Source organism: Leopardus geoffroyi, chromosome E2 (assembly GCF_018350155.1).
Source record: "Leopardus geoffroyi isolate Oge1 chromosome E2, O.geoffroyi_Oge1_pat1.0, whole genome shotgun sequence".
Classification (NCBI taxonomy): Eukaryota; Metazoa; Chordata; class Mammalia; order Carnivora; family Felidae; genus Leopardus; species Leopardus geoffroyi.
In genome coordinates, this window is record NC_059335.1 from 58,261,097 (window position 1) to 58,286,580 (window position 25,484).

At 62.3% G+C, this 25,484-nt stretch overlaps 1 protein-coding gene and 1 long non-coding RNA gene across 6 annotated transcripts in view; one reads left to right on the forward strand and one right to left on the reverse strand.

Moving 5' to 3' along the window:
* Positions 1-25,484, forward strand: part of GSE1 (Gse1 coiled-coil protein) — a 390,196-nt gene that overhangs the window by 176,573 nt on the left and 188,139 nt on the right. The window lies entirely within an intron of this gene.
* Positions 18,260-23,760, reverse strand: LOC123577720. Its single transcript, XR_006702044.1, has 4 exons — positions 23,292-23,760; positions 19,835-20,968; positions 18,839-18,981; positions 18,260-18,370 (listed from the first exon to the last, which is right to left on the reverse strand). It is a non-coding gene; the product is annotated as an uncharacterized LOC123577720 (long non-coding RNA).

The window sequence follows — 25,484 nt, forward strand, 5'->3', positions numbered from 1 at the left end:
AAAAAATATGGAATTGGCCCCCGAAGATTGCGCCAGCCCTCCCCCCTCTGCTGACACTTTGAGGTCATCAACGGTAATGGGAAGGCCCGGAGTGCGTGTGCGCGTGTGTGTGCGCGTGTGTGTGTGGCCGTGGGGGTGGGGGGGGGCTTAGAAGGAGACTCTGGCCAACCCGACCCAAACCACGCCAATGCCTGTTTGCAGGAGGAGGCGGCTGGGCCTGAGGCCTGCTTTGCATACCCAAATGAGCAGGAGTGCAAACCCAGAGACCCTGCGCTCCTGTGGCCCCCCCAGGGACCCCTCCCTGCCCAAGACCTGCGCGCGGGTTCCAAACCGCGAGCGTGGGAGTGCGGGGCAGGCGGTGCCCGGGGACGGGAGCTGGCTCTCTGACCCCCGCCAGGTGGGCGCGGTGGCAGGGAGGGGGCGGTGGGGACCCCGCCCGGGCAGGAGAGAGAGGGAGTGAGCCTGATGTCATGCATTATTCAGCAGCTCCTGATTTCACATTATTCTCCCTGATACTTTTACAACCTGTCAGTAAATAAAAAGATTCTACATTATTTATAGAAACGGAGCAGAATTGGCCACGAGGATTTAGTATTGCTATTATTAGAGAGTCCTTGGGACCACGGGGACGGGGGGACTCAGAGACACTGCCGCCCCAGCCGGAGGGGAGCGCAGTTTGACTTGCCGACCTCAAAGGTACGTGGCTACCTTCTTTGGGGGCGCCCCCCCCCCAAACTCAGGCACCGGCTAAACCAGCTGGCCCGGAGGCAGGTGGCTGTCTACCTGGCTGGCAGGTGGGTCCCCCCCCCCCCGGGGAAGACTGACACCTGTCCTGGCAGCTCGGCCCCTTCCAGGGGCAGGTGGCCGTGGCTGCGGCCACAAGGTGGTGAGAGGGGACCACCTGGGAGAGAGAAAGAGTGCTGGGTGCCCCGGGGGCCGTGTGCTGAGTGAGGCATCGCAGGACGTGTAGGAGGCTCTCCTCCCCGAGTGTTTATGGAGCACCTTCTGTATACACAAGGCTTTGCTCACAGCGTCCGGACAAGGCGTGTGCCCCCCAGGCGTGTGTTGCGTCGACAGTCCCTTTGTCCTCCCGCTGTCAGGCCACGGGTCCAGTGGGGGTTTTGGAAACGGCGACGGCAGACCGTTCAGAGGACGGACGACCTCTGGTGCCCCACTCTCCACGTTCACGGACGCTGGATCCTGCCCCGGGCGCTTGCCCTGCTGACGCCTGGGCTCCCGTACGAGGCACATGCTGCTGGGCAGACTGGCCACCAGCCTGCTGTGAGAGCAGCGTTTCTCGGTCTGGGTTCCAGCAGCTCGCTCCCCGAATCTTTAACCGTTCTGCTCTCTGTTCTTTTTTTTTTATAGAATTTTTTTTTAAACATTTTATTTATTTTTGAGACAGAGAGAGACAGAGCAGGAACGGGGCAGGGGCAGAGAGAGAGGGAGACACAGAATCGGAAGCGGGCTCCAGGCTCTGAGCCATCAGCCCAGAGCCCGACCCGGGGCTCGAACTCACGGACCGCGAGATCGTGACCTGAGCTGAAGTCGGACGCTTAACCGACGGAGCCACCCAGGCGCCCCTCCGCTCTCTGTTCTTAAGGCAGTCTAAATGCAATTAATGCGAGCAGATGCTGGCCGCGGACGACCGCCCTCTACGTGAGCATTTCTGGGGCGCTCGGGGCCTGCGTCCGCGCCCGGTCACTTCCCCACGGGGCTCGCCTCGGGATGACCGTGAGTCCTGAGTGCCGCGCGCTGGGTTTCTCAGAACCGGAGCCTGGTCGGAGGGGGCAGCCATCTCCCCCCCCCCCGCCCCGCCAGTCCTCCGGTCCCCAACCTGAGAACCCCGGGCCCAGAGAAGGCAAGAACTGTATGCCGTTCCCCCGTGAGCCCAGCGTTCGGCACACAGTGGGTGCCCTACGGTGTCTGGTGTGGAGTTGGGCAAGAAAGGTCCCCGTCCTGGCGGGGGTGGGGGGCAAGCCTGTGGGTCCCCAGATGGGAAGCAGCCTGCTGTCGGGACCACAGCATTTCCCAGACTGAGCCCAGATTTCCTGTGCCAAGAACCCCCCCCTCCCCCACCGAGCTGTGACCCAGGTATCGGCCGGGACTGCGGGCTTATCTCTAGGACCCGTTTCCAGCTTCACTGGCAGGACTCGGTTCCTCGAGGGCTGTTGGACCGAGGGCCTCAGTCCCTTGCTGGATGTTGGCTCGCGGCCTCCCTTGGCTCCTTGCCACGTGGCCCTCTCCCACGTGGCGGCCCCCAGCGTGGCAGCCTGCCTCATCGAAGCGAGAAGCCGGGAAGGCAAGAGAGCAGGCGTCGGCGGGAGAGGGGAGCTGCGGTCTCCGTAAACTCATCCGGGCGGGGACGTCCAATGTCGCTTTGCACTCTGCTCCTTAGAGGTCAGTCCCTAGGCCCAGCCCCTCGCTGAAGAGGCCCGAACCCCGGACGGGGGGCGGGGGGGGGGGCTGGCCAAGCGGTCCCAGCGATGAGCATTCCGAGAACAGAGGGTCGCCGAGCCGGTTGACCTTGGGGTGTTGACGTGTGTGCCTTGCTTGGTGTTTACGGGGTCACCACCCCGGGGATGGTCGGGGATTCGGGGGACGGGTCTGCTAAGGCACGGGGAGCACGAGGTGAGGTCGAGGGGCTCGCCCTTGGCCTCTGCAGGCAGGGGTGTCCAGGAGCTGCCGCCCCGCTGGCCCCCCTGGCCCTCCGGGCGTCGGGGTGGACTCCCCCATTTGTGGGCACAGGTGCCTTCCCACGGGCCTGCCACCCAGGCCACGGCTTCAAGCCCCCGTTGTCCCAGCAGATGTCACTCGGGAGCCCCCGATTCGCGGATGAAGTGATTAGGGACGTAAGGGGAGTGACTACGGGATATGAAGCTGCCAAGCTCTAGACCCCGCGTCCTGGGGCGACCGTCACGAACTCAGTGGCGGAAGACAACAGACATTTACTCGGTCGCGGTTCAGGAGGCCAGGAGGCCAGATTCAGTCCGTGGGTGAAACCAAGGAGGGTTTCCTGGTGGCGGGGGTGCTCTGGGGCATCGGTCCCTGGCCTCTCTCGGCCGCTACATCCCGGCCTCTGAAGGCAGCCTCATCCAGCCTGTGCTCTGTCCTCACGTGGCCTTCTGTGGCCATCAAGGCTCCCTCTGCCTCCCTCTTAAAAGGATGCATGTGACTGCATTTTGGATGATCCGGGCTAATTCCCCTCATTCAGAGCCTTAATTTCACCACACCTGCAGACTCCTTTTTTTTTTTTTTTTTTTTGCGCTTTCTATGGTAGCGTCTTTACCCTGGCCCTAGGTTCCAGGGCCTAGGACACGGACATCTTTGGGAGGAAGCCAGCCCTGGCTTCCATTTGTTCAGGTGCGGTTGCAAAGCTGAACCTTTGACCTACGCGTACGAAGTCAGGTTTCTGCTCACGGCAGTCCTGGCTTCTGGAAGGTTCCGTGTGGCTGGGACCCGCAGGGGACACCCTTCCGAGCCCCAGCTGCCCTGCTTGCCTCATGGCTGGCCCGGGGGGGGGGGTCAGATGCTTGTTCCTGTTTGACGGCCCTTGTGTTTCCACACATCCTGCCAAGCAGCTGTGACACTTAGTGGCTGTCATGCTCAAGTGGGTGGCTGGGTCCCTGGCCCCCAGCCCCAGGAGGGCAGAGCCAGGCGTGGGGTCTGCACGGTAGCGAACAGCACGGGGAGGCTGGCTGTTCCCCCCGCCCCCTCAGGCAGGAGCCCTGTTTTCTGAGCTCCCCGTGGGGGGACACTATGGGACGCCTGTGTCCTGAAGGAGAACCCGCGGTAGCTGGGGTGTTCGTCGGGGGTTGGGGGGGGTGGGATGAGCAGCTTCAAGGACTTCTACCCGGGAGGGGCGGCCCTGGGCACTAGAACGGGATGTTGCTGAAGACACGGAAGATGGATGTCCCCACCTCCGCAGCTGTCATCCCCGAGGACAGCAGGCCACTGCTGCAGTTGAGTTTGGAAAGGCCGCCTTTAACCGTGAGTGTCCGTGACACCCGATACCAGGGGCTATAGTCCCGGGGTCCCTGTGGCCTCCAGACTGCCTTGTCCATGCACTCGCTGGCCATTTTTCTTTTTTAACATTTAATTATTTTTGAGAGAGACACACACAGAGTGCAAGTGGGAAGGGGCAGGGAGAGGGAGACACCGAATCGGAAGCAGGCTCCAGGCTCCGAGCCGTCAGCACAGAGCCCGACGCGGGGCTCGAACCCACGAACCGCGAGATCACGACCCGAGCCAAAGTCGGACGCTTCACCGACGGAGCCCCCCCGCCAGGCGCCCCACACGGTCGCTTTTATTTATTTATTTATTTATTTATTTATTTATTTATTTATTTGTGTTTAATGTTTATTTATTTCTGAGAGAGAGACAGAGCGTGAGCAGGGGGAAGGGCAGAGAGAGAGGGAGACACAGAATCTGAAACGGGCTCCAGGCTCCGAGCCATCAGCACAGAGCCTGACGCGGGGCTCGAACCCACAGACCGCGAGATCACGACCCGAGCCAAAGTCGGACGCTTCACCGACGGAGCCCCCCCGCCAGGCGCCCCACACGGTCGCTTTTAGCACACGCTTCCAGAGCACGGGTATCTGTATGTTACATGCACGTATGTACCGCTGTCCCAACAGCCTGGGGCCTTAGAAAACTGACCCCAGAGGAGGAGTTCAGAAAGGATTCAGACATTCGTTCAAAGAACCGTCCCTCCCGGAACTCCACGCTCCCTGGCCTCGCCGTCGATACCGGTGCTCCGCCGCTGAGACGTCGGGCCAGACGTGTTTCTCACACGTTTAGGTCTGCAACCCCCCATGCGACGTTTAGGTTTTGTATCGCGACCCGGGCCCCGCGTGCGCAAATGCATCCTTGACGCAATGGGTAACGGACTCTGGGGTTTTCCGCGGAAAAACGTCTTAGCCCATTCGCACAGACCGGCTTCGCGGCCTCTCCACGGGTCTCCACTTGGCAATCTGGCGACAGAGGTGCGTGTGGGCTGGTGCCACGGGGCTTCGGGGAAGGGAGAAGGTGTTGTGAATGAGATACGAATAGGTATGAGTAGACTGAGGCTTGGGAGTCTCGTCTCCCCCACCGTCCGGAATCCCGAAAGGGGAGGTGGGTCCTCCTCGGGTGCACACGACATCGGGCGCTTGGAAACTGCGGAGTAAGACGGTAGTGATGAGTGAGTGAATGAATGAACCGATGCCCTGGAGGTGAGCTGGCACAGGCAGGGGCGGGGACCCCTGCGCCTGGGGGTCCAGCCCAGCCTCCCCGGCCCTGCTCCCGCCCCCCACCCCGGGCTGAAGCCCACGGCCAGCCCCCACCCCACCCCCCGCCGCCCCTCCCCATCTCCCCCGCCAGCCGCAGTCCCAGTCCCCAGCAAACCCTCCCCCGGCAGGCGGCCTCCGTCGACCCCCGTCCCTGGGATCTGCTCTTTGAGAGAAGATTCGCTCCCTCTGCCGTTGGCGGACCCGCAGCAGAGCCGGGGAGAGTCGGAGGCAAGGCCCCCATTGGCCTCCGGAACTTAACGGCTCGTTCCCCTGTCCTGAAGGTGCTTTGCTGCCAGCCTGGCACTGACAGTTTTATTGGCAGGCGGGCCTGCTAGAAGGATTGGAGGCTATTTACAGTGTTGAGGCCATGGCTTTGCGAGGAGACAGTTAACATAAATCCGCATGATGGATCCGTTATCACGTCATTGAACTTGTGGCGGACCCATCGAAGGCCAAGCAATAACACACTGTTTCCTGGGTTTGCACAGCCCTGGGATACATTAAATACACTTTATTTATGGCTCACCACCGCTGCACTGTGGGCAGGAGAATGCAGCTTTTGCAACTACCGTCTAATTTTATGATGAGCATTAAAGCCGGGCCTATAATTTGCACCTTTTTATTCATTAGACAGTGGTGCAGCCATAAGTCAGAAAGGCCCAGGGGTTTAGATGCAGATCCAGAAGATAAACTATTGACAAGCCAGATGTATTTTTACATTAGAGCGCCTTTACAATAGTTTATGTGGAGAGTGGAATATAAATTGCGTTATTAAATATGAACCACTCTTGCAGCCAGTGCTTGTGAGCAGAAGGAGGGAGGGGGCTCGGAGCCCGGCGCTGGGAGGGGCCGCCTAATTTCTCAAGGTTGAACGTGTAATTCTGCTCCGTGGGGTGTTTTGTTTTGTTTTGTTTTTCCCCTTTGGACCCCACGTGGGAGCAAACGGCGTGATGGGCCGGGCTGACCCGCTTCTGAGCAGGCGGAAGTCGGGGTTCTGCTTTCCGCCCGGCTCCTTCCGGGGAGGGGGGCTCGGCTGCCGGGCCAGGAGGGCCTGTGCCCTCGGGAGGGACCGCGGGCTGACGGCGGGGGTGGGTGCCGCCTTGCTGACCGGGCGCACGGTGCTCCTCTGATTCTTAACGGACGTTCCAGAAGCCGGTGGCGTTCCTTGCTAGGAGTCTGGCGGGAATTTGAGGGCTCCCGGCGCTGCGCTTTGGCAAGTCCCTGGGTTCCTGGTCCTGGACCGGCTTGGTGGCCCCGGAACTTGCCTGTCGCCTAGGGCTCCTCAACCCTGCTGCTGTTGACTTGTGGGGCTGGGTCATCCTCCGAGGGAGCCGTCCTGTGAGCTGTGGGATGTCAAGCGGGCCCCCCCACTCGGAGCCACTAGCCCCCACGCCCCCAGCAGCCGCGTCCCTGTCCCCCACCGTCTCCTGGGAGTGAAGCAGCCCAGCCACCGATAAATCCCGTCGGGTGCCTCAACTTACTGTCACCAGACCCAGGTTCACGCTGCCTCTCAGCCATCGTCACCACTGTGACTTTCGCTTTCTTGGCCTTTGTGTCCTCACCTACAAAAGCACGGGGTCAGAGTACATACTGGGTTTCTGGCTTCCCGGGCGCTAAGTTCCGCTCGTTCTAGAAGGACTGGCACAGGTGTGTGGGGACAGCTGCAGGACTCCCACCCTGACTGCTGGCCCCAGCGTCTCTGTGAGCGGGTTCGCCAGCTCTGTTCCCCCTGGGGAGGCCTTGGCCACATGTGGTCACACGCTCAGGTGGCATCCCTGGGAGACCGATCCCGAGTCCAGCGGGGCTGGGTAGGGCTCAAGGCCCCGATATTCATAAGGTTCCACGGGGCTTGATTGGGGTTCTCCAAATCTAGCGTCATCAGCACCCCCTGGAAGGTGGGTTGAAATCCTAATTGCCGGGCCCCAGCCCGGCCTTTCTGACTCCGTGGGCCGGGGGGGCAGCCACAGAGAGAATCCGTGGACCAGAGGAAGCCACGGTGGGGGCAGGGCTGCTAGAAATGGGCCGAGCAGGAATCTGTTGGGCTGCACGGAGCGGGTTAACCGCCTGGGTGTGGTCTCCACGAGTGGAAGCTGCGAGACTCGGGACCCCAGGGCTGTGCCAGGCTGCCCCTGACCCCCGGCTCCTTCAGAGGCAGACCACACGGCTTGCTCACCGCCTTTCCCCGCACACTGGTCCCCTCAAGTCCTCTCCGTTGCCCATGGTGGACTGCCGGTCTCCCTTCTGGCCGCCCGTCCAGATCGGCACTTAGCACAAGCCCCGCCTCCTCCAGGAAGCCCATCGTGACTGCTGGAAACTGCCAGCACAGACAGGCCACCGCCGTCTGGGGGGGGGGGGGGGCGGTGTTGGGGACAGTTACCCCTGAGAGGATGGGGTGCAGAGCTGAAGGGACGGACAGCCTCCGCGTCGTCCCTTCCAGGCCGCTGCCCCAAGATCTGCCGGGGCAGTGGGGAGAAGAGACTGGGGTGGGCCAGGACAGCAGCGGGGGACCGGAGCAAGACCCGGCGGTTTGCAGGGCCAGGGTAGTCGCTTGGGAGGGAGTGGCCGGAATCCGGCTACCTTTGGACTGTAGCGTTGTTGGGACTTGGGGGCAGGTCAGAGGGGGACACCAGAGGAAGAGGAGAGCAGAGGTCCTGCAGGTTTTGACTTGAGGCGCTGGAGGGACAGTGTTGCCAGAAGGAGCGCTCTGGGGAGAAGGAGAGGAGCCCCTTTCTGGCCACGTTGAGAGATTCTGCTAGACGCTCAAGTAGAGATCCAGTTGGCAGTCGCGTTAGAGTCTGGCGCTCCGAACGTGGGTGTTCTCCCCACACAGATGGCGCATGAAGCTGGGAGGCCGGGTGGGGGGACACCTGGCAGTGAGCGGCGGACGGGGAGCACGAAGCCCCGGGGAGAGCTGGCCCGGGCACTGCAGCGAGGGCGCCCTGCCCTGGGGACAGCTCTCCCCGTGGAGGGCGCGTGGACGTCAGCAGGCGCTCCAGACTTTAGCAAGGGACCGTTTCTCCCTCGCCTGTGTGCCACGCTCCTCGGCCTCGAAGGCCTGCTGCGGTTGCCCCAGGGGAGTCTGAAGCCCCTCTGGTGCCCAGGCCTTACCCCAGAAGTCCCGACAGACGGGGTCTGCGTGGGGGTCATGCAGGGGGAGTTTTGAGAAGCCCCGAGGGACTGGGGTGTGCAGCCAGGGCTGAGAACCCCCGCTCCGGGAGCGCCCAAGTCGTGGGGCGCTGGCGGGGATGGTCGTGGCTGGGATGGTCGTGGCTGGGAAGGTGCCTGTGAGACCCGGCCGGGACTCTTTGGTCCCTCCTTCTGCTGGTAGTTGTCACTGTCACGGGTCTGGGAAGTGCCCGGCGACGTTCCTCGACTGGAGCCTCAGAACTCTCTTTGATTTTTGTTTTTAAAATTTTTTTTTTTTTTTACATTTATTTATTTTTGAGAAACAGAGAGAGACAGAGCACAAGTGGGGGAGGGGCAGAGAGAGAGGGAGACACAGAATCCGAACCAGGCTCCGGGCTCCGAGCCGTCAGCACAGAGCCCGACGCGGGGCTCGAACTCACAAACCGCGAGATCATGACCTGAGCCGAAGTCCGACGCTCACCCGACTGAGCCCCCCAGGCACCCCTCAGAACTCTCTGTGGAAATAGCATCTTTGCAGACGCAGTTAGTTTAGATGAGGTTATACTGGATAAGGGGGGTGGGGCTTAAATCCGACACTGGGGTCCCTCTAAGAAGGCCACGTGAAGTGGCCAAGGGTGCGGGCAGCCCCCCGAGAGTGGAAGAAGCAGAGAGGATCCTCCTAGAACCTTAAGAGGGCGTGGCCCTGCCCATGCTTTGATCTGGGACTCGGGGCTCCCAGACTTGGGGGAGAATGCCTCTAGGACGGCCACCGGCCTCTCACACGGGGCCAGGCATCTCCAGGGCCCCCGGGAGAGGGTGGGAGGCCCCTCGAGCGGCAATGTTGTGAGCCTCCACCAGGGGGCGCCACTCGGGCCCATAAGCCGCCCCCCTCCCCCTCCGTGCTCCCACTGTGTGCCTCCCCTGCTGTCTGGTGCCCTGCCGGTCCAGTCATGTCTCCTGACACTCTGGGCCTCAGTTTCCTCTTCGGCCAAACAGGCAGAATCACAGTACGTACTCAAGGGCCCTCGGGAGGCTTACGCTTAACGTTTAGGGAGCACCCAGAAGGCACTGAGCGTGGGAGCGTTTGGGAAATACACCCCGGAAGGAGAGCTGGGCAGGTGGGGGTGCAGGCGGGGCCCCGGCCTCTCATGGACCAGGTTTCCCAGCCCTCTGGGCCCAGGACGGGGGCTCTGAGGGCTGTCTCTGGCCTTGGCCCCGGATCATGGTTGGATGGGGACCCGGGGCGTTCACCAGGTGCCTGCTCTCCACGGACCACCCCAATTCTCCTGTCTCTCCGGCCCTGGACGATACACCCCACAAAGGAGCACAGCAAGTAAGGCGCCGACTCCCCCCTCATTCAACGCGGAGTAAGCCAAAGCACAGAGAGGGGCGGGGCCTGCCCGGGGATGCACAGCCGCCTGGGGTCCCGAGGCCACCAGACCCGGAAGTGCTCACTCCGTCGTGTCTCATATCATCCTTGCCGCAGCAGCCCACGCCCCGGGGGTGTGCGATCGCCCCGCCGTGCGGCCGTGACCCTGAGGCCCGAGGAGGCTCACGGGCCCAGGGCTTAGAGGATGTGGAGTTGGGTAAACCAGCGGCCCCGGCGAGCTCGTCACTGACGCATTCAGGACCGTTGGGCGGCTACTTCCTGACCACAGAGGCTCCTTCCTTCTGAGAAGGCGGGTTTCCTGAACCATCTGCCCCTCTTTCTGCAAAGCTGTCCTCGTGCCTGGCCTCCGCGTGTGCACATGTGCACCTGTGCCCGCACAAGGGGTAACAGCTAGTGTCGCTTTTTATACCACTTGCTTCCCCAGAGGCGGCGGGAGAGGTCGGCTGTATTTCCGTGCTTCTCGTTTCCTTTGAGCTCCCCCCCCCACCCTCCCCCCTCCCCACCCCGGGGGGCCCCGACTCAAGAGTTTTCTTCCCAAAAGAACCAACAGTGGTGGGCATTCACTGAAGGCTTCCCCGGGACGGGCCTCTGTTCAGTCCACACCGCACCCCCCACGACGTCGGCATTTTTAACGTCCTTGCCGAACACCTCCAGGGGGCACCCTTCCTGGCATGGTCCTGGTGAATCCGCAGAACTGACCGTTCCTTTGTGTGGGGATGAGCCAGTGTGGGAAGCCGGGTCTGGACCCGTCTGGGGACCCGAGTCCCCGGCGGTGCCCCCCGCCACCTCCCCAACCCCCCGGCTGTGTCTCAGGCCCGGCTCGCCCGCCGCAGCCCCCGCCACCCGCATCTGGGGCTGTGATGCAGCAGAAGCTTCTTCTAATGGGTTAAGTGACTTTGCTCCAGACACAGTCCCGTTTACATTATCGGCATGAATAAGAAATGAAAATCTGCAGGGGTGACTGTCAGCTCCTCCTGTGCGTGGCTCCCAGCAGCTCTGACAGTGAGAGGCTCTGAGGAGAAGGGGCCACTAAATGAGGGATGTCAGCTTGCTCCCAGGGCGGCCCAGCAGGTGGGGGTCACCTGCAGGGAGCAAGGAGGAAGGAGAGGCCAGGAGGCAGGGAGGGGCGTGCGGGGAGGAGCACTGGGCCAGGAGTCCGGGCCCATGGCACACATGCTTATCGAACAGCCAGCCGCTCTGTGCCTGATGCCGTTCTGGCCCCCCAAAATTTTTCTTACGAAAGGGCCTTGCCGTCACAGATGGGCATGACCAGAAAATAAACGTGTGCACAAAGTGATCCATGATCCAGGCAGAGTGTGTGATGAGGTCTTTGGAAACCGTAAGGCCAGGGGAGGGCAGGAAAGGGACACGTGGAGCTGAAGTCGCAGGAGGTGACATTCCAGCCTGAGGCTGGTGAGGAAGCAGAGGGCACGGTAGGTGCAAAGGCCCTGAGGCGGGCAGTGAGGAGAGGGGTGGGTGAGGCCGTGAAGCAGCCGGGACGGGTGCTTGGAGGCCCCTCAGGGCTTGGGCCTCTTTCTGAGCGGAGCGGGAAGGAGGCTTTCAGGTGCCCCGTGGACGGAGCGCTGTCGCCCCGGGGTTGGACTCGGTGGGCCCTGGCAGGCAGGCTTCGGGGGAGCAGCTGCTGGAGCCCGCTGGCTGTTCATTAACGAGGCCTGGCCGCTCTGGGCTCCAGCGGGGCAGGGCACGGCACCCTGCTCCCCCACCGGCTGCTTTATCTTGGCAACAGATTGCACAAACCCCACAGCTAATATTGAACTTGCCTGGATTTTAAAGAGCAGCTGTAAACAGCACCGCTCCCGGCCCCCGGCCCTCTGATCCCTGCCTGCGGAGGGCAGGGTGTAGCTGGCCCCAGGCCCCGCCTGGGCAAACACTGCAGAGGGCAAGGAGGGCAGAGCCAGTTCCGCGGGAACCAGAATCGAATCCTCTGACCTGCCCCCCTGAAGAGTGAAGATGTTCCTTTGGGCGGGAAGTGGCCGGAGGGACTCCTGTCTGCAGAGAGAGGCAAAGGTCCCAGACAGGCTGGGGAGCCATTTCCGGCCCTGCGTGGGCATCCTGCCCAAGCAGCAGCAGCAAAGCCAGGCCTCTGCCCTCCCCCGTGCCCGCTCCCATAGGCCAGCTCTAGCCTCAAGCCCCCTGGGGACGCCCAGCCGGCCCCCACCCCTGCGCGGGGCTCCAGGCCTGGGCCCCCGTTTCTGGGCTGTGGTCACCTCCTGCTGTACCTGAGAGTCCCGGGGGGAACTTCAGGGCCCTGGGAGAGTGGGCACCCGTCTGTCTGTCCGCTCGCCGTCCCCACCCCTGCTGCTGCTGCATGCAGAGCTCTCCCCAGGTGCCTGCCCCCAGGTCATCGCGTGTCTCGAGGGGGCCCCTCTGAGCCCCTGGCCGGTGTCCGTCCCGGCATCCGCTGCCCACAGAGCGGGGCTGAGCTGAGGACACCTCCAGAGGTGGCGCGTCCTGCCCTGATCGCTGTCCGGGCCGAGCCCCTAGTGAGACCCGAGCCCCCACTCCCCAGGGCTCTGCAGGCCACACACCAGCCTGCTGTTTGGAGCTGTTGTCTACTCACACGGAGAATGTTCTGGAGTCTCTTGAAGGAGACCGAAAGGCAGCTCTGGTCTCCCCAGCAACAACGACCCCGTGCGTCCCTTCACTCATTCATTTGTTCGCTTACTCAGTCGGTCCCTCGGGACCGTCTTCGGCTTCCCTGTGTGTTCTCAGCACCGGGGCAGGAAGTGGGCCTCAGCCCCCCACCGCCCCTCGCAGAGGCGGGGGCCACATGTCCCTGTTGGAAGTCGAGGCTTGAGATGCAGTGTCAGGGCTGATGTTCGAGGCAGTTCCCCTGTTCTACCCGTGGCCCGCCTTCCGTTAGGGGACCGGGGGTTTCCTGGAGAGAGGCCGGGCCTTCTGGAAGCGGCTGGCCCGGGCCTGGGCCTGGGCCATGGGACCGGACTGTGTCGACATTGTAAGCGCTGGCCCAGCCGGACTCGTTGGTACAAGCCACACGTTGACCCTCCAGCCGGTGGGATCCGCCCGCGTCACGCGGCCTGGTCCTCGCCCGCCTCTGGCCTCCGGGGTTGGGGGCGCCCACCCACCCGCCAGCCGCCGTCCCTGTCCCTTCCCTCCCAGCCCTCCAGGATCTCGCTTAAATACTTTAAAACAATCTAAAAGTAATTATCACGAACAGGCTGCTTGGGAACACCTGCTCCATCCGTCCCTCGGAATCACTAATGTGCCCGCGCTGAGCGCTGACAGGCATCGGGCTCCCCGCGCGTCCCGAGTCGCCAGATGCTCCCGCGCCACGGCGCCCCCCTCGCCCCCCGCCACGTGGCACGGCGAGGGCCGCCCAGGCCCGTGTTCCTAGCACAGCTGTCACAGCGATCAGTAGGAAAATCATCACCCCACGAAGTCATACATATGGAACATCATATTTGCAGAATATTTATTTTAACATGTGTCAGGGCCTCCTCGGGTTGCAGGCAGAGGCTGTCCCGCACGTACGGGCGGCTGCGGCTTTCCTTTCATCCCAGAAGACAGCGGGGCGGGCAGAGGGCCAGGCTGGCGGCGGAGGCAGGGGGGCGGGGCTGTGCACCCAGGGCTCCAGTCGGCCCTCCCTTGGTGCTCGGGCGCGGGGGGCTTGGCGGTGCCCCGTGTCCCTGCCTGCCCCTGTGCGGTCACAGCTGTCGCACAGCTGCCCGTGCCGTGCCGTCCCAGCCAGGGGCCCGAGGATGGGAACCGCGTGAGGTATTTCAACAGGAAGAAGCTCACGCAGGCCGCGGGTGGAACGGGCCGAAAAAGCAAAGGGAGGACACACAGGTCCACCCCCGGGGGCCGGGTTGCTAGAAGCCAGGAGCTTGGCACAGGAGGAGCTAGCTGGGAGCCAGACCCCAGAGGAAGGGTGTTGCTGGGCTGGGGGCCGCACCCCTGCACACCCAGGGGACACCAGCACCCGGCCCACCCTCCAAGGCCGGCCAGGCCAGCCTGCCTTCCAGCACCTTCCTAAAGTCACGGCAGCCCCCATTTATCAGGCTGTGCCGGGACAGTCTTAACTCCCTGGCCTCCCGATGCTAGGACAGAACAGTTTTGTTCCTGAATCACGGGTGGAGAGTTCGAGGCTGAGACGCAAGTGACTCACCTTGGCCGAGAGTCCACAGCTTCCGAAGCTAGACTTGCAGTCAACGCTCTCTCAGAATTTGTGGGAAAAGGATGGATGGATGATAGATGACGGCGGCTCTAGGATCCTCATGTTTTAGCGAGAAGGGCTCGAAGAGGAGGCCGGAGAGGGCAAGGCGGGACACAGGCGTGTCCCACACATCTTGCTTTGAATCCTGACTGGAGCCTTGGTCTGCTCACCTGGGAAATGGAACCATGAGCTTGTCTACCCCATGTGAGCCAGGACCTCCCAGGAGGAATGGGCGCGGCACGGGTCGGTTCTGTGCCCACCGTGGCACACCCACGGCTCTAAGCACACGCCGACACACAAAACACACAGACTCGAAAACACACACACACACACACACACACCCATCATGCTGCATAACTCCCGAGAACACGTGAGGGAGCAGCAGACATCTGTGGGCACCTGTGTTCCTGCAACACACACCTGCAAGCGAACGGAACGCGCAGAGCCACACGCAGGGAGACGTAGCCCCGGCCACGTACACCTTCCCACGACGCGCGACTCCTGCCCGGAACGTGCGTCTGTCTGGGGCACCTTCAGAGAATGGCCCGTCGTGCCAGATGCCCGTGATCATGTTGTGGTGGGTGTGTGCCCAGCACACGTGCCAGTACCTGACCCTCGGAGCATAGAGAAGGCCCAGGCTGCTGCCCAGAAGCGATCTCTCCTGGATGCCTTGTGCCCGGGGAGCCAGAGACCCTGTATTTACCCCAGGGGCTCTGGTAGCCGTGGGCGGACGGGGCGCAGCTTGTCCTCACGTGTGACAAGTGTGAATGTGCTAATGAGGCACAGCGCGTCCCCCCTGCTCCCTCAGCAGCTTCCCATGGCTCATGTGCCACTGGGGCAAACCCAGAGTCCTTACTCTGGCCGCCAGGCCTAGTGTGATCTGTCCCACAACCCTCAACCCCACTGCTTCCCTGTCCTCATTGCCTCCCGCACTCTGCCTGACTTGCTCTCCTGCAGCCACACTGGCCTCCTTCCTGGTCCTCAGACATGCCCCAGGGCCTTTGCACTCACTGCTTCTGCTGCCTTGAACCCTCTTCCCGCTCACACGCATCTGCATGATCCCTGGCCTCCCTTCCTTTTTATAAGCGCAGCCTTGGTGAGACCTCCCTCCCTCCCTCCCTCGGGCTCTCTGTTTACCTTACCAGCTCTGTTTTTCTCCAGAGCTCTGCATCATAGCTGACACATGCACGGATGTGCGTGTTTACTTATTCCGCCTCCCCGCTGGACTTCTTCCGCCCGGGGCGTTATTACCAGGGCCGTGCACGGGGCCGTGAACCGGGCAGGTGCACAGTAGGGGCTGTGCAGTGAGCGACTGTTGGCGGGTCTCATTCATTCTTCTGTCCCCTCCATGACCACATCAGGGGCTTAGCCTGAGCCCGGCTCTGGGCCAGCTGTGCAGCAGGATCGTAACAGCGTCTAGCACTTTCCAAGCCCTCTCAGAGGACCCGGTGCTGGGCCGAGAGCTTCAGTGTTCACTCCCTGAATCTCCACAACCTTGTGAAGCACGGAGCCCGTTTCGCAGATGGGAAAACAAGCACAGACATACGCCGAGGGATACCGTTTAGCCCCTCGCGGTCATTTGGAGCGGTGAGGCCACGCAGATAGCGAGACGAGCCATCCTTGTCCCGACTCGGGGAGTGCCTCCTGTGTGGTCGTGACCCCAGTGCGGAGGAGGGGAGAGGCCCACACAGAGAGGTCAGGCAACCTGCCCGAGATCCCCCAGCCTTGGGAGGACCCGCTCAGTAGATTCCTGGAGGGAGCCCGACCGGAGGAGGGCCGAGGGAGCCCCGCCTGGTGATTCGGAGACTGAGTCCTACCACAGTACGTCCTCGCCACCTGCAAAAGCAGGCCAGGGAGGAGGTGGGTGAGCGCAGCTGGTGAGCTGGGCCCACACAGTGGCTCTCAGCCCGGGCTCCCAGCCGCGGTCACCTGGGGAGCTTGACAAAATACAGGCACCCGCCTGCCACCCCCAGAGATTCTGGCGTGATTGGCTGGGGACGCGGTGTGGGCACGGAGATGTGGCACGTGGCATTCACCTTACATGTACAGTTGGAGGGACTTTTACGCACGAATACGCCTGCGTGACCTCCGCCCAGGTCACGGTCCAGACCGGTGATTCTCCGACTTGAGCGGGTGTCAGAGTCCCCCCGGGGGCTCTCCCTCGGGCACAGCTTGCTGGCCCCAGCCCCGGAGTCTCAAGTTCAGCAGGTCTGGGATGGGGCCCGAGGACCTGCATTTCCAGCAAGTTCCTAGGTAACGCTGCCCCTGCTCAGAGATGCCGCTGTGAGGACCACTGACTGACACAAGGCATTCCCAACCCCCGTCCCAGAGGGCCCTGGGCGTGAGAATGTTTAAGGGCCCCCAAAGAGATGCTCCTGGGCAGCTAAGGTTGAAACCTCTGCCTCAAGGGGCAGATTTCTTTTTTTTTTTTTTTAATGTTTATTTATTTTTGAGAGAGAGAGCGCGCACAAGCAGGGGAGGGGCAGAGAGAGAGGGAGACACAGAATCCGAAGCAGGCTCCAGACTCCGAGCTGTCAGCACAGAGCCTGACGCGGGGGCTCGAACCCACGAACCGCGAGATCGTGACCTGAGCCGAAGTCGGATGCTTCACCGACGGAGCCACCTAGGCGCCCCTCGGGGCAGATTTCTTATGTCCAGCGTTCAAACCCTGTGAGCTCGGCTCCAAATTACAGGAACCCGTCCAGGGTGGTCATGTGCAAAGCCTCTCCTGTCTAGCCCGACAGGCGGAGTGGCCAAAGGAAGAATGTCCAGGAGCCAGAGGAAGAGGGAAGCCACCTGGGGTGGACTGTGGCCCAGACCATGGTGGGGGCGGGGGCGGGGGGGGGGGGGGAAGCTTGCTCAGCCACAGCTGATTGCTGTTGCAAGATGGCGTGTGGCAAAATCTTTTTATTTTTTCAAGAGAAGCCAGAAGTCCAGATTTTTCTGTCAAATCTGATTTTCAAATGTTGGCAACTAATGCGAATATACAATTCTCATGTTACCACAGGGCAAAAAAACACAGAAAACCCCAACCGCAGAGCCTGCTTCTCTGATCCAAGCACCTGCCGGTCCCCCTCCCCCTCCCCCCCCCCCATCTTGATCCTTTGGGGCATCAGAGCTGGAAATTGGCCCCCGGAGGGGATGGGTGTGGTGTCTTCCCCCTGGCTCCCCTCTGACACCTGGCCTTGACTCTGAACCCGCCTCCCCAGAGCTCCCCATAGCGGCCTCGCCTTCCCCCCCACCCCCTGAGCCCAGGGCAGGAGCAGGCTGCCTGGCACCCCCCAAGCGCCCAGAACCCAGAGGGCTTCGGGCCCCCTGGTCCCCCAGCCACCCACGCACCCTCTCCTGACAGCTTTATCAAGCCTCCAGCCTTTCCAGCCCCATTGTTCCTGACATCTGTTTCGGTAAGTGATTAATTGCAATTAGCGAACGGTTTGAAAGCCGGGAAGAATGCTCAGCAGAAAGCCCATCAAGATTAATGAGTGGCTGGGTTGTCAGGAGGGGGCATTGGAGACGCACCGCCGCAGCGGGACCTGGTGGAGTCGCTGTCCTCCGCCCCCGGCAGGTGCCGGGAAGCAAGTGGAGGCGACGCCCCCGCGCTCCACGCCCCTGCGCTCCAAGCCCCCTACCTGCCCCCACAGCCCTCCTCCCCGATAAACGACCACTAGATGATTTCTCATCAAAATGCATGAATTACCCACTAATAGGCTATTAATAAAGCCCTTAGAGTGTCATAAGATTAGGTTCTGAGCATGCAGAATGGATTGCAGTGCTTCCAGAACATTCCGCCATTGGCTGGCGCGGGAGCCGCGCCCAGAGAGGGGAGGCGGGGGGCGGGGTCGCCTGCCCATGGCCCTTCCGCCACCCATGACATCACCAGTGGGGCCCAGCGAAGGGAAATCGCTCTTGAGGTAGGAACGCTCAGCTGCGCTCACCTCCCGCGGGTAGAGACCTCGTCGGCCGGGTGTGGCCTGCCCACCGCGCCTTCCACCGTCTCGCAGCCGTCCTGGCGCCCGAGCCGCGCGTCTCAGACGGCGGTTGGCACGCGAGCACGCCCCGCGCAGGCCTCACCCTCGTGTCCCTGTGCTGGGGCGCGTGCACACGCGTGTTGTCGCGAACCTCGCTTACAGTGGCGGGCGCCACGCCACCTCTGCGGTTACACCTTCTGTGCATGGCCACGGCCCCCAGATCCCTTCTCTGCCCGTTTCTAAGGATCGTAGTTGTTCATCGAGGGACACATATGTGTTGGGTGTTTTACATGCATTGTCTGCAACGCTGTAGACGGGGAAACTGAGGCTGGGACCATTTAAGCAGCAGGCCCCAGACACAGAGCGACAGAGTCGGGGCTGTCTCACTGGAGATCGAGCCTGGAAGTCCGGAGTGGTCACCCTGTGCATGGAAGGGCCTCTCGTTTTTGTTTCTTTCTAGTAGGCTCCGTGCCCCACACAGGGCTTGAACTCTTGACCCTGAGATTGAGGGTCACGGGCTCTACCAACTGAGCCAGCCAGGCGCCCCCGAAGGTCCTCATTGTTTACCTTGTGCTTTTTCAGGTCTGCTTTGGGACCTAGGTGGTGATCAATCTCCCTCTCCCAGAGACTCTTCTGGGGACATTGGAAGGGGGCCTGGAGATTCTGGGGGACTCAGAGCTCAGACTCCGGTATCGACCCAGGCAGATGCTGTTACTGACCATGAACTGCAAGACGGCAGCAAGTAATCGGGCCCGTGTGGGTTAAATACACCCCCGGCTTCGACTATAGGCGCCATTTCCTTTTCCTTTAGTCTCCCAAAACCTGAATGAGGCAGCCCTTAGGCCCATCTTCCAGACGGGGAAACTGAGACTGTGGGAGGCTAAGTCACCTGGGGCAGGTCGCCAGACATAAAAGGAGGGCTGTGCTTTGATTAAGCTCAGGTCTGTCTGATCGCAACCCCTGGGTTCCTTGGGTGGATGTTGGATGGACGGACGGATGGATGGCCGATGTTGAGCGGATGTTGGTTGGTGACTAAATGGAAGAAGACACTGGCTCTATGAGGGCAGGAAGAGCCATTCTTCCCATCTCCCTGGTGAGGAGAGATGAGGTGAGCACAAGTTCCGTAGGGTTGCGGCCCAACCCCTCACCGTACCAGGGAAGGAACTGGGTCTCAGAAACAGGAAGGGACTTGCGGCCGTCCAGGGTCTGTCAACAGCAGATTTTGAGCGTGGCCTCATCCCTATAACATAACACCTGCCCACGCTGGGAGTCGCGTAAGGGTGTGTGCTCAGACGTCACTCAGTGGCACCAGGTCACATTCCACCTTCAGGTTGTGGGGCTGCAGGGCCCTGAATCTCAGGGATATGTTTTGCAAATTTATTTAGTTTCTGGTGGCTCCCCCCCCCCCCACCCCCAGCCTCTGTGGCCTTACCTGGATTGGGGTTAGCCCAGGGTTAGTTGGGGGGGAGGTGCTGTTTGAAAGGTCGTGCCCTCTCTACCCTCTAATCCCACCCCTCCTCTGAGCTTCAGCAAGCATCCCTTGAAGGTAGCAGCAACTCAGTTCTGCAGGAGTTTTTCTTATCCTGATTTTACTGATAGGGAAACCACTCCGGGAGCTCAAGACACTGGCCTCAGGACACACAGCTGATAACTGGCTCAACCAGATGCCTGCCCGGAGTTCAGGCTGGGGCATCAGCTCAGTCATTAACACTCTAGTGCGATTTTGTCAGCCGGAGCCTATCCCTGGAGTATTTACGGCTCCAGCTTGCTGTTGAGGGGAGGCATGAAAGCCGCTGGTGTGGGGGTGAGCCTGGGGCGGGGGTGGTTAACCTTCCCGGTTTCTGGGCAATCCCTTGGCTGGGCCCAGCCGCTGGGCCTCACTGACAGGTCCCGGGAGAGAGTCCCTCTCCTCTTGAACCGGGGCGAGAGCTGAAACTCTGGGTCCAGAGGGTTAAGGCGCGGACGGGGCAGCCCGGAGGGGGAAGGCTCTGACCTCCCGGGGAGTCCCCGGAGCCAGCTCCCGCCCCAGCCCGGCCAGCTGGGCGCGCGGCCCAAGCCCGGGAGGGCCCGTGGGCGCCGGCCTCGCCGCCGGAGGGGCGGGCCGGCGGCCTGGAGGGAGCCCCGCTGGCCGGGCGCCCTGGTTCCCGGGCAGGGACCCCTCGCCGCGGCGGTCCCCGGGACGGAGCCCGCCGCCGCCGCAGCCGTCCGCGGCGGGCGATCCGGGCCGGAGGGGCGTTGTGGGGGGGGGGGGGGAGCTGGAGCGGACGCGAGCCCATCAATAAGGGACATCTGCTTTAAGAGGTGGGGACAGGGAGGGGGAAGGTTACTGCCGGGGTCGCGCAGCCCCCGGCAGCGCCCCGCACCTCCCCGGCGACTTTTGGCCTCCGAGCAGATGGCGGGGGCGGGGGGCGCGGGCGCGGGCGCAGACGGCCGGCCTCACGTGTTACCACACCCACGAAATCCCAGGGGGGAGGGGAGCGAGGAAGCAGCCGCCTCCCCTCCCCCCTCCGGGGCCATCTGATCTTTCTCCCAGCGGACGCCTCAGCCCGGCCCTGTGGAGGCGCCTGGGGTCACAGAGGCCCCCTGCCCGCCCTCCAAACGATCCCCCGCCCCCAGAGGAAGTGGGGGGAAGGGCGGGGAGAGCCCGAGGGGACCTTTTTACATGTAAATATGAGAACTGGCCTCCTGGAAAGGCTTTTTCCCTCCTCATTTTTATTTCGAGAAAGCCTGATGTTGCCAAGCCCGGGGCCTCCTGCTGGACCAGGAGGCTGCCGTCTGGTGCTAGGAAGGAGAAATGAGGAAATAATGCCATCTAGGGAGCCGGCACCCACGCCCCCCCCCCCGAGGGGGGAGCTATATGTTTGCACAACCGGGTGGGCTCCACCCAGGAAGGAGGCGAGAGGGGGCAGGCCCTGAGGCCTGTTAGAAATCTGAGCCTAGGAGGGGATCTGGGTTGGGCTCCCAAAGCTTCTACTCACTGCCTGCCGTCCGGGACTCCGCCTGGCCTCAGTTTCCCCACCTGTAAAGCAAATGTGCTCTTGGTACACCTTTCTTCCGGCTGAGGGGGGTCAAGGAGCCGGGCGGGATGTCCCTGAGGCCGGATCCCAACCCCTAGGGCCCTAGGATGTTTGTCTAGTGACTGCCGTCTCTGGGCTGGGATCCTCCCCAGATGCTTTAGCTGTGTGGTGTCGGGCAAGTCACTAAGCCTCTCTGGGCCTCCAGCTTCCCGGATCCTAACAGTACTCCCTCCCCTCACGCCGCAACAAATGATAAGTACCCTTCGTTATTTTCGTCACCGCTCAGTGTCTGCTTCCCTGAAGCTGTCCCAGGCTTGGGGAAGGGAGGTCTGTGCTCCGCATCCTGGAGGCTGCCGACCTCTGTCTGTGTCTCTGCTTGAATCGGACCCTGTGTTTGTGCCTCTGCCGCCCCCATCGGACCAAGCCCCTACTCGACACCCCCCTCTTTTCTACACTCCCTACAAGGCGTCTAACACATAGTAGGCACTTTATAAACTTTGTGGAATGAGTGAATGAATGAGTGAGTGAACGAATGAATCCACGCATCTGTCGCGAGGGGCTGCGAGCCCGGCCTGAGGGACCCTCGTGTTTGAGGGCCTCCTGGGCCTTTGCTCCTCTCGTGCAACGTAGCGAGTGTGGTCTCCAGGGTGGGAGAGCAAGGAGGAGGGGCTGCGTCCTTGCCCGGTCCTGTTGGAACCCCCAGGCCCACACCGGAGCCTCCGTGGAGGGCAGCTGTCCTCCACGGAGGTGGTGGCCCTGTTCATCGAACCCTCCCGAGACCCTCAGAGGTAGGTGCCAGCGTCCGCTTTCGCGGATGGGCACACTGAGGCCCAGAACGGCCAAATCACTTGCCCAGGCTCTCACAGCTAGAAAGGAGAGGGCAGAACAGAAACTAAACAGCTCCCGAGCTTACGTGTCCAGAATGCGGCGGGCATTCTCAGGGAGCGTCTGTGAAGTTGGTGACAAGACAGGGGGCCGAGCTCACAGAGCTGCGCCCAGGTCCGCGGGCGCTGAGGTCGTGTGCAGAGATGAAGGCCCAGAACCGGCCGGTGCGGGCAGCTGCTCCGGGCCACCCAGCGTGGCCTCCGGCCTGCCCTCCACGCGGGCCACCTGGATAGGTGTTGGCCTGCGCCCCTGACCCGGGCCCTCCCCGTGCAGCGGGGCCAGCCGGGATCACCCGCAGGCCCAGGGCAGCATTGCACCTCCCCGACCTCCCAGCTGGCCCCTGGAGACCCCCTGGCCTGGGCTGTCAGGGGTCACTGGCAGCCAGTCTGTCTGCAGGCCCCAGGGGCTGTGCCCTCCCCAGCCCTGCTCCCTCACCCGGTCCTGACCTGGACGGTGATTTATGTGGTGGCTGCAAAAGGCCACTTGAGGTGGGGCCCGGGGACAGGGGCCGGGACAGCCGGGAGGCGCCAAGGATGATGGTGGAGGCCTGCCCCGTGACCCCGGGTGGCTGTGGGGACAGCAGCCCTGTGCAGCCTCCCCTGGGCACCACGGGGCCTTGGCTCCCGCCATCTGGCTCTCCCGGTCCCGGAGGCGGGGAGCGCCCCCCATCACTGGCTCAAATGGCGGAGCGGCAGGAGGGGGAGAGACAGATAAGCACTTGCAAGGGGGCGAGTGCGCCCCCGCCCCCACCAGGCGCCAGGCTGAGGCACTTTGGAATTCTGGGCCTGTGTCAGTGGGGGGCGGGGTTCTGATGAGCCTGGGGGTCCGGACTTGCCGGATGAAGCCTCCGCATCCCGGCACAGACACGGGTGAGCGTCCACACGCGTGCACGGGGACGCCCACACCTCCATACACAGGCACACGGGCACACGTTTGCAGTACACGCAGACACGTCGGCACAGGCACGCACACTCGCCCACCCATGGACGTCTCTGCCCTTCCAAGGGTCACCAGCCCGCTGACAAGCAAGTTCCTCCCTCCGGACTTGAGAGCTAATTCTCTCCTACTGGACCCTCGACGCCTGCCCTGGCCCACCTCTCCCTCCAGCAAAACCTTTTCCCAGAGGAACAGGCCTGTCTCCCCGGCCTGCCCCCAACCTCCCCTCCACCCCCACCGCCCCCACGGCCTCCCTTCTCCCTGTAGCCGTCAGAGGGGAGCCCACTTCACTCAGTCAAAACCACCTGGCTTACGGCAGCTTCCCGTAACAGGTGGAATAAAATCCCAAGTCCTTATGACACCTTAAATGCCTGGTGTGGTCCGGCAGCTCCAGTGCCCCCCCCCCCAGCTACCCCCACAAGGAGCCCCTGCTGCAACCCCACCAACGGCTTGTTCCATGCTGAACAGAAGATCTCGTTTCTGCCTCAGGGCCTTTGCACTTACCGTTCTAATAGTCTGGTACTTCCTTTCCCCTAGAGAGTCTTTGGTTGCTGAAGTTGTGTCCCTTGATTGTCTGTCTGGCTGTTTACTCTGTGGCTCCCCCAGCTCAGCATCAGCCCCGTGCAGGCAGGAATTTTGCCATATTCTCTGGGGCCTGGAAGAACCTGGCGCACGTGCGCAGTAGACGGTTGATAAATGTTTGTTGAGCGAATATATAAAGGGTGTTGTGATGGACTCATTGGCCAGTTCAGAGCCGCCGATGCGTTAGGAAGCAGGGGGTTGAACCTGACTGTGGAGGTAAACTGAGGCTGGCGGTGTGCAGCCAAGGATTCGTCCAGAATTTCAGGAGAGGGGTGTCTGTTCTCCCATCAGGGCTTGTCCTAAATCCAGGGCGATCGCATCTCCAGACCCATCTGCAAAGACCGTATCTCCAAATAAAGTCCCCTTCTGAGGTTCCACGTGGATGTAATTTGGGGGGGATGCTATTCAACCCTGCGTGGCCCCCATTCCCTTCTCCGCATGCTGCTGCCTGCCATATGAGGGGCCCGGGGGCGGCCACCCTGCCCACTGAGAAGACTTGACATCTCTCTGAAGAGGGGAGGTCCAGCTTCCACCCTGGGGGCCAAGGACAGGTCTCCTGGTGTGGCCCCCAGCAGGCTGAGGTGGAAAGGGGCTCCTTATTACCTGTCCCCACTCCACTAGGGGAAAGCTGCAGCCAGAGCCTGGAACTCTCCCGTCCCCGCTGTCCTGCACAAAGACAGTCCAGTCTGCTGTGACCAGACCGTGCTGCAGATGGCCAATGAGGGCTGTGTAGCTCTCGGCCAAGCCATGGCCTGGGGCGCGTCACACGGGTCCCAGTCCTGGCCCCAGCTGTGTGACCTGTGGTCCGTTTCTTCACCTCTCTGTGCTGCTCTCCGATCTGATACCTAAAGATGGTGTCCCGGGAGAGGACTATCAAAGGAGGAAGTGTGTGTACTTAGATCTGGGTCCGGCCCCAGGTAACGTTTACGTACGAGTTAGGTATTGTTACGATGGGCACAAACTGAAGCACCCTGGCAAAAAAAAGAACAAAGCTACAGACAGAGGTGTAGGACAGCCGAGGAGGCGAGTGTTAACAATGTAGCCGGGCCGAGCGCAGCTGCCCTCCCGGCCCCTGTTTTGTGACCACGGGAGAGGCTGGGGCAGTAGGAGCCCCAGTGCTGCGAACCAGCCCAGCGGAAAAGCGTGCAGCCGGGTGACCTTGTGGCAGTTCCCAGCCTCTCTGAGCCACAGCTTCTGCCACGGGGGTGGCTGCGCCCACCTGTGTGCCTTGTGGCACCCAGAAATAACACAGAGGCTTGGAGCGCCTATCTGGAAGCGGGGCAGGCCGGTTCGGGGCGGCAGGGAGGGGCGTTCCAGGCAACCGGAAGGGCCTAAGTCTCCCGAGCTGGCTGGAAAGGACTTTGGGGAGGCCGGAGCCCTGAACCCCGTAGGGGAGACCACAGACACGCCTGGAAGGATGCTCAGTGCCTTTTCCAGACGCATCCCCTCCTCCAGTCCGGCAGCATCCCTAAGGTGCGTGCTGTAGGAGGCCTGCCGAGTCTGGTTTACTTGGAGAGCAGACACCGGGCCAGCCGGGAGGACCTGGGGTGGCAGGGTGTTCTTGTCGTTGCTCTGTTTCCTGGGCCGCAGCCCAAAGGGCAAAGGTCATGGCTCACAGTGCCGGGGTGGCCCCTGGACCTCTGCAGGCTGCGGGGTGGGGGGGGCGAAACTTTCAGCCCCTACACACACGTATGCACACACACACACACACACACACACACACACACACGTGTACAGAGATTGGTGCTCACAGAGACCGATATGCACACACGCACACAGACACGTACGTGCGCACACGGAGACGGGTCATGTGCAGAGACATGCGCGTGAACGCACGGGCACGCACGCGCGCTGCAGCCGGGGCCCCGGGCTGGTGGAAAAGCTGCCTTCTCGACATAAACCTGTGGCAGCTGGAAAGACTGGAAGGCACCTGGCCTCAGGCCCGACCTCCCGTCCAGCCAGGGGGGACCTCCCGCCCCCCCTGTCGCCCCGGCCTCCGCGTGGGTGTCGATACCCGTGTCCCTCCCGCGGGCTTTCTTTCCGGGACCCGGTCTCTGGAGGCCCCGCCGGACGTCAGCCTGCAGGGGTCTGGGGCGGCTCCGGATTCCTGGGGCT